The sequence below is a fragment of the Perissodus microlepis genome, chromosome 20 (assembly GCF_051167445.1).
Source record: "Perissodus microlepis isolate ML-2025 ecotype Zambia chromosome 20, ASM5116744v1, whole genome shotgun sequence".
In the NCBI taxonomy this organism is placed as follows: Eukaryota; Metazoa; Chordata; class Actinopteri; order Cichliformes; family Cichlidae; genus Perissodus; species Perissodus microlepis.
The window spans coordinates 14,527,339-14,542,873 of record NC_140480.1 but is presented as its reverse complement, the minus strand read 5'-3'; the positions used below and the strand labels follow the sequence as shown (position 1 = coordinate 14,542,873).

The window sequence follows — 15,535 nt, the reverse complement described above, 5'->3', positions numbered from 1 at the left end:
GACTTGGCATCCTAAAGTTTTCAGTCACATGTAAGTTCTTCAGTGTGAACCAAGAGTTCACACTGCACCCCTCAGCTAGACCATAACATTTGTCCTCTGCTTAGCACCAGGCTTTAGGTCATGCAACGACCTCAATAAACAACATTCAGTCTGCTAACGCTCAGTATTTACTAAATCACAACACTACTGACACCCAGCAGTGAAAAACAAAAATGTGGAGAATTTCTAGACGTTGTGAAATGTTAAGACTTTGTCACGGTATAAAATACAACCATCAGTAATCGATAGTCTGATCAATTTTTCGATAAATCGTGGCACCCAAACACTACGAAATGTACAGCAGTGAAAGTTAAAGCTGTACAAACAAAGGCAGAAGCAACCATCGCCCTAAATGTCGGGCATCAAAAGGTAAGGGGTAAAAGCATGACTGTAGGGAGAAAAAAAGAAAGAAAAAGCCGTGATGGAAATCCGATTGTCTGGACATGGTGTAAAATTCCCAGTTCATTCTGAGATGAGATTACTGCATCCTGTTTTTGTATTAAATTTGAATCCCTGTGAAAGAACACGTGGAAAACAACTGCACCTGTGATGAAATCACTGCTGGCATGGGTTACACCTATCATGGGATACGTTTCACTGCTCCAAGACAACTGCCTAATGAGTACTAACATTTTGTAAAGCTGCGATCATTGTCTTCTTTTTTTTTAATACCAAGTGATGAATTTCTGCTGAGAGATTGTTTTAGATCATTTGAAACATAACATGGATATGAAGGAGTTGGACATGATGGGAGAGCCAACAGCAAACAGCTGGACAAGTAGAATAGGAGATTATTTAGATTGTATGATTATATATGCATGTATGTATGTTGTGTGTGTGTTAAAATGGAGCTCAGGGGTTGAATGGAGGAGGTGGTGGAGGACGTGGAGGAGGTTCCACCGAATGGGGAGTTGATGCAGAAGGGTGATCTGCAGGGGACTGGTGCAGCACAGAATCAGTTGCAAGAGGAGAAGAAGAACAAGAGGAAGATGATAATAGAGGTTTGACGATAGGCAGGGGAGCAGACATGCCAGTGGGGGAGGTGGAAGAGGAGGTTTCCCAAGCTGATGTGGCAGTTTCATTATCTCCATCCTGCTCTACTGACGCTCCCTCTTTCCTATCATCCAATAGAGTACCTTCTTCCTGTCCTGCAGGGTTCTGATTGGCTGCAGTTGTATCTTGGGTAGCTCCACCGTTAGTTGGTGATTGGCTCTTGAGTTGTGAATGACAGAGAGGGCATCAGACAGCCAGCATGGAAGAAATGACTGCACGGAGTGATCACAGCACTGGTCATGTCCTGGAACAAATCAAATGTCACATTAGCCTAGCTTTTAAAGCCCCAGATTAAGTCTTGGTCATGCATCCTCTTTAGATAAACATAAAAAAAACAGTTCATACCTGGAAGCAGATAGCACAGATGCCATTATACTGCTCCAGCTGTGTATTGCTAGCTGTGGGGAGGCTTTTTATCTTGTTTACAGCATCTCTCCTGAGCAGGAAGCTCTGCCAGCCCAGCTGGGCTCTGAGCCAGACGTTATAGTACGAGTGGACCAAGATGATGGTGCTTCCCATCACACTCCACTCGCCAAATATAGTCTCTGATACACCATAGCACACCACGCACACCGCAACCTGGTGAGGTAACAAATCACTGACACTGAGGCAGAGACAGTGCTGATGCATTACATGACAGTGTCTGTTTACAGTCAGAACTTAGCAAAGAGTTGGTGTATGTGTGTGTGACACATACCAGAAACTCCAGCATCTGTAGGTCCCATTTACACAATATATGACTTCATCCATGTTCTCCACTGGAGCTTTACGAAACTCCTCCACCATGAAGAGAACAACAGGTCAACAGAGTGCCAAGCACCTGGCGGTAGAGTGTTTCAGAGTTATTATGGAATTAAAAAACAAGCAAATATACATGTTTAATTATTATTGGGCTGAACTGTTTGGGTAGAGCAAGTTTAAACTATTTAATTTAATGTTTTTGCACACTGCGATGCAGTTGTGTGTTACCTGGAGAGAGGTGAGGATTGAGGAGGAGATGATGATGAGAAGCCAGAAGTCCATGTGGAAGAACTGGCAGATCATATAAGCCATGTACGCTGGAAAGATCAGCAGGAAGGGACAGAGAGAAACTGCACGGAAGTGCTTCCACAAACTCCTATGGGACAGGCAGCAAAACCAGCATATGAGAAAGCAGTCAGGTTGATAGCAGGACTGCATGGACTGCAGGATGGAAGCAACAACAATAAAGAGGACGATAGAGAGGAGGAAGGCTCTGTGGATGACCTGCAACTCAATGAGGCCAGTTTGGACAGCAAGGATTAGCAAGGTGATAGCTTCAGTCATCCCCCTGCACAGAGAGGAAACAAATTAGAGTTGACACACCACACAATTATATGCCTTGGCTTTGCAGTCAAGTTGGAGATCATATACACGTTTATCCAGACTTGACCTTTGGGTATACAATGTCAATTATTTTATCCTATTAGACAGTTGTGTGAAATGCAGACATCCTTAAAGAATAGTTCTAGATATAATAATAATAATGATGGATTGGATTTCTATAGCGCTTTTCAAGGCACCCAAAGCGCTTTACAATGCCACTGTTCATTCACTCTCACATTCACACACTGGTGGAGGCAAGCTACAGTTGTAGCCACAGCTGCCCTGGGGCAGACTGACAGAAGCGAGGCTGCCATATCGCGCCATCGGCCCTTCTGGCCAACACCAGTAGGCGGTAGGTGAAGTGTCTTGCCCACGGACACAACGACCAGGACAGAGAGCCCGGGGATCGAACCGGCGACCTTCCGGTTACAGATGCGCTTCCCAACCCCCAGCGACCGTGGCGCTGGGGGAAAACATATGTGTGTTTCCACACGAAGAGAGGTTGAAACAGACTAATCCAGGGGTAGGCAACTCCAGGCCTCGAGTGCCGGTGTCCTGCAGGTTTTAGATGTGTCTTAATCCAACACAGCTGATTCAAATGGCTAAATTACCTCCTCAACATGTCTTGAAGTTCTCCAGAGGCCTGGGAATGAAAAAATGATTTGATTCAGGTGTGTTGACACAGGGTGATGTCTAAAACCTGGAGGACACCGGCACTTGAGGCCTGGAGTTGCCTACCCCTGGACTAAACTAACACGTGTGTGTGTGTACAAAGCTAAAGCACGAAAACAAGCATGACTGTTGGTGGATGGCACTTTATCTAATATCGGTGAAACAGCAAAGTCAGAGAAAACAAGCACCACAGCTAGCTCTGTGAGCCTGCTCCCAGTGTGAAATGACACATTTGTGGGCGCTTCCCATGGCGGTGGCATGAAAAGAAGAAAAGGAGAAAGGATGGATGAGTTGGTGCTTAGCGTGTTATGTGGAGGCTGTGTGCAGGCAGGAAAAGGACCCAAAGTGCAGACTCCGGAGACAAACGTGAACTCAAACAGCTTTAATGCTGAACTCCAAAAAAGTAACAAAACTGAGACTCCAAGGTAAACTTACGCAGACAGAACATACAGCCAGATGAGGATGGATAAGGGAGATCGTGACACAGACCAAAGAGAACACTAACCTACTAACCTGCTAGCCCGCCACATGTTGCCCCATGACGGGCAAACAAAATGGGGAAATTCTTATATTTAAAGAGCACAACGTGCTCATCGCGCAACCAGCCTTTCCAAATTAGCTGGAGACCACATATTTTTGCACTCAAATACTCACCAGATTTCACACACTCACACCTGCTTTTTTCCCTGCACACCTCTTTCTCCACTTATTTCTCAACAACCACTCCTTTTTCATCTCTGCTACCTTGCCTTTGTTACATCCTCTTAGCTAGCATCAATGTCTGGACAAAAGAGCAACCCAGTGCTTTTCTCATCATTTCTTTAGTCACACTCTCTTCATTCGCCTCTACAGATTAGCTAAACCAACTTTACAAAACAAGTTTCCCCAAAGAGCCCACTTCTCATCCTAGCTGCCTAGATTTCAGGACCTAGCTAAGGACAGTAGTTACTGACACAAACACATTTAATTAACCGAAAAAAAGCAGTGGCGGGGCCTCGGTCTGTCTGTGGGGTAGTCCAGTTTACTGAAGAACACCTCAGGCTGTCCAATAAATATAAATATCATGCTTTATTGCAGCTTGAAAAACTCCATGCCCTTGGCTACAAACCAGCGCTGCTTCTTGGAAAGAAGAGCAAAAAAGGAGAAATTGGATGTGAAATATTAACTCCTGGCTGCAGACTAACAGCCTATGTTCAGGAATCCCTTCAGAGGATGGGCTGATGTTATGAGTACCTTTGTAAAGGTAAGATTCAGATCCTGAAGTTTTAAAGTTATGATTTATGTTTAGTGTCTAAAAATATTTTCTTATGTTTACCTGTTAGAAGACCATTTTACTGTAAAAACAGAAATTTAATCATCAATCCTTCTCCCATTTTCACATAAGCAGCACATAATTTATAAGTGTTGGTTTCTTCCTCAGCAGTAGTTAACAACATATGGTGGCTTATTTTTCCTTTCCAAATCTTGAGTGACAGCCACTTTTGCTGCTATCACGCTTAAAAATAGCAGCACCCTGGGGTGAAGAGAAGAGGGGACAGCACAGTTCCCTGTAGTGCTCCTGTGCTGCTGACCACAGTGTCAGACGTGACGTCCTTCAGCCTGACGTACTGTGGTTTGTCAGTGAGGTAGTTGGTTTTTAATAGTATGAATTTATTTCTCCTCTGACTTTGGCCTGGGTCTTGTGGTTCCAGTGAAAGGAAATCTTAACGCTTCAGGTTATCAAGACATTTGGGACCAGTCTGTGCTTAAAACATTGTGAGAACAGTTTAGGGAGGGTCTTTTTCTCTTCCAACACGACTGTGACCTAATGCACAAACATGGTCCATAAAGACATGATTGAATGTGTCTGGCATAGAAGCAGAGTGGCTTGCTTTGAACCCTGATCTTAACTCCTAGATCACCATTGTGATGAACCAGAATGAACCCTTCAGTTTCTTGCACCGTCACAATAAGGCTTTTTCCACCGAGCCTCTGAAAAACACTGGAAAAGGAGCTCCTCTGGGCTTTTACCACGTCCAGAATGTGGGTGCACACACACATTTGCACCTACACACACTAACTGTGCTTCAACGATTTTATTCTAACTCAGTTTGTCAAACCCTTTTTCTTTTTTTTTAATCTGTTGGAGCACATAAAAGAGTATCCACCTGGAGTGTTATATTCACGAGGACGGGTATAGTCTCGCACATCCAGACTATACCCGTAAGATAGAGTTGATCCGCTACCTTGTGAGCAGCTATGTGAATGGCAAAGTGCTGGACACGCTGTCCGAGCACGCCAACTCCTGGCTCTCTCACTTCCCCTTCCTCCCAGTGGCCAGTGACCCTGTGCTAACTGTCCCCAAGCATCATGGTTGGTACAGTGGACTCTGTTGTAGCTAATGAGCCAGACATTTGATGCTGGTGCTGTAGTGATTAGAGTCGTGCTGTGCTCTTATAGTGCTCTGTGGCTGCAGGCGGTAGCACCTTGTGCTGCACCTTGCTGACATATCATTCACACCAAAAGAAGACGTGAATAGAGCAGTTTTCAAGTGTAATAACATTCCTTTTGATCATATTGAGTATAGACGAATGCAACTGTGAGCTTTAGCGATTAGCCCGTTTCAACAGGACCGTGATCCCGATGTGTGAGACAGCAGGGTGCTGCCACTGGTGTTGTAATGTGTGATTTAGTTCCTCCTAACATTTCAGTTTGCTTCCAGTATCTATCCTCTGTGAGTACTGACTCTTTAGACAGATTTAATAGAAGTGTGTGAGCTATTGGCTCAGTACAAAGGGTCAGTAGTGTCTCCACGTCACCTATCCATCCTCCATTTAGTCACCCAAAGCATGTAGTAAATACTCCTCACTTTTATTCATCTTCTCTTAAATCCAGACAAATTCCACCTTGATAACATTGAGCTTCTGTGTGTGTGTGTGTGTGTGTGTGTGTGTGTGTGTGTGTGTGTGCCAGTTCCAGCCACCAAGTTGAACACCATCACCAAATCCAACCTGGTTCAGTGTGTCAGCAAGTACGACCTGCTGGTCTGGTTTGAGATCAGCGAGCTGGAGCCCACTGGAGAGTGAGTATCCACCTGGAGTGTTATATTCACGCACAAGCTTTAAAGGAACCATAAAAATTATCTCCACGAAGAATATTATAAGCGTAATGTTGCTCTAGCTGTGCTCACTGTGATCCTGAGCTCCTGTTATGTGCTGCAGGGGATCCAGCGGAGGATCACAGTGACCCTCATCCACGAGAAGGGCAGCGAGCTCCATTGGAAAGATGTTCGTGAGCTGGTTGTAGGTGAGCAGCCTACCTTTAGGGTCTAGTCGTACTATACCTCTGTGTAGAAAACAAAAACCCAAAGCACAGAAACAATGTTTTATAGTGTTTGTGTGCTTTTGATAGAGGAAGACAGGACAGAACATCATTAAAGGGATTTGACTTTGTGAGATCACACTGAAAACGCACCACTTGGTTCACTCTGAGATATTTTCAGTCTGGAAAGATGAATCTGTCGGGCTTTAGGCTGCTTCTCACTTTAAGCAGTTCATGCTGTAGCTGTAGCTGATGGACCAAAAAATTACATTTCATATTTTAGACATTCAGCTGCTGACTCTGAAGCCAACAGGGCTCTTGAGTGTGGATGATTGTGTTGGTACTGGATGCTGTGATCAAACAGCTGTTCTGATCTGTCTTCATTCATGCCTGTCGATATTAAGCCTCCTAAGCTCCAAACCAGTAAAAGCGATCTTTGGAGGCAACACCCTTTGTAGTACTTTTCTGTATTTGTTTGTGATTGTGTGACACTGAACCACAGTGCTATGTATATCCTCTGTAACACTCAGACGTTTCCAGATCAATGTTTCCCCCTCAGCTTTTTCTCACTATAGAGTCTTACCTCAGTAACAATGAGGCACCAGCAGAGCATATCTGGCTCTCAGTCTGTGGCTGATAGTGCCCCCTGCTGTTAATAACAGGAACAGTGTAACCTTGTATAGAGCTCATAGTGATGGTCTTAAGATTGCTGCTGCAAGGCACTAATTTGTATCCATGTGTGCTGTATATTCTGAGCATATGCAGTTATGTGAGCTCTCAGGTTTTATGTATCAGGACATAATTAAAAAAAATCAGGTCCTTAGTAGGTCTTAATATGAGGTAAATGCAACCTCAGGTGAACAACACATAACACATTATACCAGGTCATTATTTATTTAACAAACACTGAGCCGAAATTCAGATGTTTAAAAAACTAAGTACATCCAAGACTATTTCCATAATTAGTTAAGAGGGTCAGTATCAGCCAGGTGCTAATCAAATGCAATAGATCATCAGTAAGTGTAACCACTACTGTCAGTTTGCTGGTGTGGCGTATTCAGGTAAGTGGTAACATACTGAGGAGGAGAGAAGCAGTTGTTGATACCCATGAATGTGGGAAGGCTTTGAAGTCCATCATTTTACAGCAGGAAAGAATATTTGCAAGTTAAAAAAAAATCAAAGACTGTTTCCAATCTTACCAGGAGTGGACGTCCCAGAAAATTCACCCCACACATCTGAGGCTCTACAGGCCACAGTTAGCATGCTAAATGTTGGAGTTCATGGCAGTGCAATTAGAAAAAGACTCAACAAATATGGCCTGTTTGGAAAGGCTTCCAGGAGAAACCATTTTCCCTCTAAATACAACATGGCAGCATGGGTTAGGTTTGCAAAGTTGAAAACCTAAGCCCTAATGCACAGCTTCAACATTGGTGAAAACCAAACACGGCATATCAGCACAAACACCTCATACCAACGGCTTTGCTCGGGTGATGATTATTTGGGCTTTTTTTTGCTGCCAAAGAACCTGCAAAGTGTCCAGGTCACTGAGTGAGCCATGAAGTACTCTAGAGTCAAATGAGATCATTGTTGGGTCTGACTCCAGAGCGCAGCAGCAAAGCAACAACAGAGTGGTGCTGCAGTGGCTCAAAGTTGAGACTTCGACATGATTGAACGTTAAGAAAGCTGTGAATGAATAAATATCTGCAAACTTCAATGAACCGAAGAACCATTGTAAAGACAAATGGGCCAGAAATCCGTCCACACTGCTGTGAAACACTAATAAAAAATGATTACCTCAAGTTTTTGCTGCTAAAGTTGGTTCCATCAGCTGCTGAATCACAGGTATAATGATGATGTGGTGTAATAATCTAGATCCAGATCCTTAAACTGCTTTTTCACGTGTCTGTAAATGAATTTCTTTCTTATCATTGTCCCGATTGGTGTCGGCTGACACTTGACACTCTGTGGCTCCTGATTTATCTGTTGTCAAGGTCTCACCTCAGTGCGATTCCTCATATTTTTTCATGATTAAAGGATGAATGTGAACACCGCTTCAGTCACTGTGTTCACTTCCTGATATGTCAGAACTGTGCTCACGTCACTCACTTTTTTTTAACTGCATGACACACTGCTGTAAACAGAGACCCTGTAATGTTAGCACCAAGTAGGACTTCATAAAAAATAATGCTGTCAAGCTAACTTTTCCTCTTTCTGTCTTTTTCAGCACTTTCTGAACCTGTTTGTACGTGTTTTTAAGTGTCTTGATGTCATCGTGTCTAACACACACCCTTTATCTCCTCTCTACAGCTGGACCATTGCATCCAGCCTGCCATTATCACCAAAGACATCTGCATGGTCTTTTACTCCCGAGACGCCAAGTTGTCCCCACCCTGTTCTCTCAAGAACCTCTTTGGGACTGGATACTCCAAAACTCCTGACTGGTAAATCTGGGCTGCTGCACTGTGGCCATCTCTGTTTCACAATCAAAGATATCTGCCCTGTTACAAAGTTTCCTTCTTCATAACTTCTGCTTCATTATAGCAACCGAGTGACTGGGATCTACGAGTTGATCTTGTGTAAGATGTCTGACACTGGAAGCCCAGGTGAGCGGCCGTGAAACATGTTTAAAGAACGGCAGCTGTTTTATCATAATTCTGTGGAGAGCTTCATCCTAATGAGGGCTCATGTCCTGAGCAGGGATGCAGAGGAGGAGGAGGAAGGTCTTGGACACATCAGTGGCTTACGTGCGTGGAGAGGAGAGCCTCGCTGGCTGGAGGCCCAGAGGAGATAGCCTCATCCTAGAGCACCAGTGGGAGCTAGAGAAGATGGAGCAGCTGCAGGAGGTGGGGCCTTAAAAGATTTATAAAGAAATGAATCTCTGTTTAATATCGTAGAGGGAAAAAGACTTTTCAACTCAAAGACCAAAGTGCTATTCTAAAAAGGTTTTTTTAGAGTACAGACTTTACATGACTAACCCTCCCCTTTTCTCCCCACCTCACATTCGCCCCCATCTTTCATCCAAGTGGATGAAAAGACCCGTCACCTTCTGGCGCTGAGAGAGAAGCTGGGAGAGGTGGCTCCCGTGGGAACAGCTCCCACCACCAAGTCTCTGTCCCCCAGCGTGAGCTCGGGCACTCTGTCCACGTCCACCTCCACCTCCTTGCAGATCTCAAGCACCACCTTTGAAAGCGCCATCACGCCAAGTGAGAGCAGCGGCTACGATTCCGCTGACATCGAGAGCTGGTGGATCGTGAGAAGGAGCTGGCCACCAAGGTGAGAAAAACGTCGGAGGCAGGATAGACGTAAAACTCCCCCAGCAGATCTAAGCTGGCGAGGCGGCGCAGCGGCCTGACAAAGAACTGAGCGGGCAGAGCGGTACGCGGGAAAACCACCGCTTCCATCCTTTCTGAAAAGCCTTTATCATCTGCAACCGAAAATAGTTGTGGATGATTACTATACCTTTCTAATGTGACGTTGTTGTCCCTGGCTCTCTTTCTCTCTCTCTCACTCTGGCTCTGTTCCTGTGCTACTGAGTGTAACTACCGCCCCTCCTCCCTCTGCCCAGCGTAAAGCACAAGGCTCGCGTGCAGAGTGAAGCGGAAAAAAAGTGCGAGAGAGAGGGTGAGAGAAAGAAAAAAAAAAAATCACGTGACGGCTCGCGATAAGGAGCCGGCTTGCGTCGTTCACGTCAAAGGTTAGTTAGTAGTGTTGCCAATGGCTCCTTAAAAAACGGAATGGTCTCGTATTCAGAGAAAATATTATGCTTTTCGTATTGAGCTGAGAAGAGACGCAGTTTGTCCCGGACTTCAGCTACAATGAAAAAGACACAAAGCTGGATTTATTCTGTGTCTTTGCTGCACAGCTGCCTCTTCTTCTCTCATTCTATCCCCCTCCCTCTCCTGTTTCTACTTCAATCATGAAACTGATCAATGATCAGCTGATCGGCTTTTCTCTCTTGTTTGTTTATCGCCCACTTCATGCCAGAAAGAGGAAACCAGCGGATGTCACGCTAAACAACAGCAGCAAGTTAAGCTTGATCAGCTGTTGTTAGAATTTATTTAATATTAATTTCTAGTATCAGCTGATGTTTGCTGGAGCCACAGCTATAAAAGCTGCTGGTCATGATGGTTTGTATATCTGGTGAGAGGGAAACATGAAGATGAAACCAGGAGATGTCCTTACTGAATCATCAGAGCTGAACAGGTGATGGAGAAACAGGTTTACCTTTTAGGTGACATGAATGAGTTGAAGGGAAGTTATGAACTGTTTCTGAGAGACAAATAACACCAGGATCCTTTTCTATGTAGCTGACAGCTGGTAACTGTGCAGGGGCGGGTCTAGCAAGGTTTTGCCAGGGGGGCCAGGTAGGGCATTAACAGGGAAAGGGGGGGCACAAAGAAATACTTTTCTTTCTTATTCTCATTTAAAATATCTAGCTTTTATTAAATAATTATCTGAATCTTGTGAACAAAGTTTTTTCTGACGTAAAATTTATAGAAATCATACATATACCAAAAAGACAGTGTACATCACTGTCACAACAGCGTTTGTTTTCATTCAAAGGCTTTATGGCTTTAATACCTGGTGGGCCGGTCTGTAGTGAAAATTAGTGATGGTAAATTTGATTCTTTTTACTGAATCGAGTTTTAATGAGTCACTCACCAAAGTGAATTGGGTTTTTTGAGTCATTTGATTCACTGAGTCAGTTGACCAGAGAGTGCAAAAAATGTACATACATTACTCAAACTCAATTTGTTTCTCTTTTCATGTAAATCCTACTGCTAAGATGAATGATTCTAAAAAAAAACCCCAACTATTTTATAGAGCAAAAACATTTCTAAAATTAAGCAATTTCCTATCAAAATTGCTTAATAAACATTTATTTTGTTTATTTTTATTTTATTAGTATTTTCCTTAAATGTGTTAAATATATATTTTCTCATCTAAATGTCCACTGAGCTGTGAGCCAGGGGGCGGTAATGCGCCTTAACATTGGTTGCCAACCAAGAAGAAGAAGAAGCTGTGAGCCAGGAGGGAGGGGTGAGTGAATGAGGGAGGGAGTGATTCATTCGCTCTATGATTCAGCACAGGAAGGGAGGGGGTGAGTAGCTCAAATGTGCTGTTAGCATGTTAGCAGAGCGATGCTACTGTGAACCGAGGAGCTATTTTCTTGATGTGAGCTTCTACTCAGGGTTTTTTTCTTCCAGTTCAGAGCAGAATTTTTTTTGTTAAGATACTGGATGTTGTGTTTTTCTCCATAATTTTAATTATAAGCTAGATACATTGCTGCTAACAGCAACAGGGATGAGTCAGTGAGTCAGTTGGGCTTGTGAATCATGATTCATGAGTCAGTAAAGTGATTCTCGAGTATTGAACGATTCGTTCATGATTCGCGCATCACTAGTGAAAATTCCTAATTTTTTGTCCCAGTCCAGCCCTGCAGGTTAATACTGGCAGTGTCACCATGCCAGTATTTCATCATCAGCCAGTGTTGTTCTTTATACATCAATATTACCAAAGTTTACCATAAGGCAGCATAGAAAGTATTTAGTTGCTTTCAGGTTTTATTTAAATGTTAGTCTTTTCATTTGTTTCCCCACTTTTTTCCTGTTTCAAAATCAAACACCAGTTTGTGAGAAGATTATCTTCTTTTTTTAATAGGCAGATCAAGTTTTGCATTGGCATTGGCTAATTTGCCAATTGTATGTTAAAAATGTTTGTATTTTAATATTTAAAAATGTTTTTGCCCAAAACATATGTGCACTATATGTCAGTAAAAATACTATGCAAATATTGCTGTCCTTGAATGCTGAATAAACACTGACAGAGCACTGATTGTATCTCTTGTACTTTATCAACATAATATCTAAAAACTTTGCACTATAGTGGTTAAAATCTCATTCTAATAAGAGTTAAAAGCTAATTCAGTTATTAGGTTTATAGGGTTATTGAATTATGGTTAATGTTTGGTAGATTTTTTTAAACATTATCTGCCAATTACATCTGCCACCCTTTTCCAAATCTGTGCCCCTACCTGGCCCCCCCAACAAAAATTTTCTAGACACACCACTGTGAACAGAATCAACTTTTGGGGATTAACCAGAAGATATAAAACAGGAAAAAAAACTAGTTAAAGCCAGTGTGTTAAGCCAGGCTAGGAGAGTAATTTTTATCACCTAGCCTGTTATTTTTTCTTTTGTCTTTCTTGCAGCTACCCTCATATTTACATGGACAAACAAAACGACTAAAACTTTGAATAGATTTTTCAGTTACATAAAACAGGAACAAAAAAAAAAGTTGAGTAGGGGAAACACTATAAACATTTACAATGTTTACTAGGGGTGGGGGAAAAAATCGATACTGTGTAGTATCGTGATATTTTGTTTGCTAATAATGTATCGATACAGGGACAGCAGAAATCGATATTTTGTTACAAAAAAGTTTTGTGGACTGGAACATGCTCTGACTTCAGAGCATGTTGATCAGCTCCTTTTTCTGAGCAAGAATCCTGACATTCCTTCACTGTCCAAATGTGTGTAACTTTTTTTATGGCAGCAATGAACATGACAGTTTACTTATTTTCATTTAAGACATGTTGTATTTTAATTAAGTTTAAAACTTTTTTATTTAATGTAAAATTATATTTTGTTTTAATTTACTTTCAAATTCTTCAGTTGCTGAAGGGGCTGCATAGTTTTCACAAATTTCATAGTTCAGAATAGCTATAATTGTACCAGATGGTAAGTTGGACTAGACTGTAATACAAACCGTTCAGTTTGTCAACAATAAAACTGACTGAAATGAGAGAAAGACTGAGTGTGAGACTTTGTTATTAGATAAAATGAATATTGATAAAGTTTACCTTTATGTACAGAATCTGAATATCGCAAAATATTTTTAAAAATTGCAATAATATCGTATCGTGCGTTAAGTATTGTGATAATATCGTATCGTGGGATGTATGGTGATTCCCACCTCTAATGTTTACTATGACAGGCTGAGGGTATCATTATCTTGGTAAGGATAGACCGTGGATTTGTAGCTATGCAAAGAAAGGCCTTCCCCAGAAATGGGGCCAGAGACAGCCTACACCCTGGACTGGTCACCAATCTGCTGCTTGGCTAACACATAGAGACAGACAACCATTCACACCCCATTACACCCATGACCAGTACCTTAACATGTATGTCTTTGGAGGCAACCTAGAGAGAACCCACACGGGCTGAGGCAGAACACTCACTGAAGGATTCAAACCCTCTTGTTGTGGCTAAGCTAGGTCACAGTAAATGGAAAATGGTTCTTATACAGCACTCACAGATTCTATGCTTAAGTGCTTTCTGTTCAATATTCACACTCAGGGTTTGCATCTTAGCCAAGGACATGTGGGGACTGAACCACCAACCTTCTTCCCTAAAAGTAGCGTCAGCTGTATATGACATCTGAGAAATCACAAATCGGGAGACCCTTTAAAGCAGCACCAATGTAGTGGGATTCATAAATAAATGTTTGTTTTGAAAAACATCTACATTCCAACAAATGAATAAATATGAAAAAATCACATTTTGACTAAAATTTAGTTTGAAACTCAATGATTATTCATCTTGTAGTCTCCAGCAGTGTTATACGACTGTCAGCATGAAAGAAATACAGAGCAATGCTCACCAAAATTTCATAGTCTGCAAGGAATCTATGACTTACCTTAATCAAATACTATCTGAATGTGGGCTAACATGTGGTTTACTTTGTCTGCTCACAACAAAGGACAAGTGTTTGAAAAAGGTAAACAAACAAGGAATATGTGGGAGAGCTCCAGATTTGACCTCACACTTTTATTGTTTTTTTTTTAAAGACGTGTCAATAAAAAAAATGTTCAGAATGGAATTTGTTCTTTTATGAAAATATCTCAGCACCAGAAACATTCAGGCACACGTCACACTTGGGAAGTAAAGCTGACCCTCTGCCAGCAGAGGGCAGTCACGCATCGTTGTGGTTGGTGCAGACGAGGAGAAGAGTCCCGGCTTTTGACGTCACTTCATTTTCATTCTGAAGGACTTCCAAACTAGACTTCACTGGAGATTTAAACAAACAAAAACAACCACAAAATTTCCTCAAAGATCCGTGACGACAGCTTTCTTCATCATGATCAGCTGCAGCTTAGTGAACCCTTGTATGGTCACATACTGTTATCCAAACTAATAAGCAAAGGGAATCCAGATAATGTGGAACTGTCAGAGAATATAAACTTTTCTCTCTGTATGTGGTCTGAGCAGGTTTGAATTACATCCGTGCTTCTGCGTGAAATCTGTCACCACGCTCCATGAACTTACACCCTGCTGTCAAGCCGACAGGAGAAGAGCAATACGTCTGATGTGGATTTTCAAAATAATCCTCTCATGTTATAGAGCCTTGATATAGAACACGGAAGTTAGGATGAAGTTAAGATGGAGACAGAGAAAATAAGCAAGATAAAGTGTGTGTGTGTGTGTGTGTGTGTGTGTGTGTGTGTGTGTGTGTGTGTGTGTGTGTGTGTGTGTGTGTGTGTGTGTGTGTGCGTGAGAGAGAGAGAGAAAGAGTTTTGGATAATGTTAATTGAACTTACTAGGGCACTTTTGAATCATTTCCATATTCCAAGAACATACAGCTTGTATATACAAAGTATATGCAAGCACATTATGTTATTCACAGCCGACTGCAGAAACAAGGTGAATGTAAATACAAATATCTGTGATCCTCAAGACTTACACACCTTTTACTGACAACTGTTACTACTTATAATAACAGTAATTATTATTAGTTAGGCTCCAGGCTTTAAGGGGGTCATATGATGGGGTTTTTCTCTGTATGTATCATTGTAGTTTCTACCTTAGAATATAAAGCGCCTTGAGGCGACTGTTGTTGTGATTTGGTGCTGTATAAATAAAACTGAATTCAAATGAATTGACTTGATGGACTCTTCTGACAACTAATTGAGGGATTTGTTAAATTTCGACAGAAGTAGAGATATTTTCTACTAATACTACTACGAATTACAATAAACAGTCGACGCTTTTATTTTGTAGGCTAGACTATCATCCGGTCTCGCGGGTACAGACTCGGAGAATGACGCTCACTCAGCCTCACTCAAAGC

The 15,535-nt window shown here is 42.1% G+C and overlaps 1 pseudogene; it reads right to left on the bottom strand.

Annotated features, from left to right (window-relative positions):
* Positions 1 to 891: 891 nt before the first annotated feature.
* LOC146364272 (RING finger protein 145-like) lies at positions 892 to 2,415 on the bottom strand (annotated as a pseudogene).
* Positions 2,416 to 15,535: the final 13,120 nt, after the last annotated feature.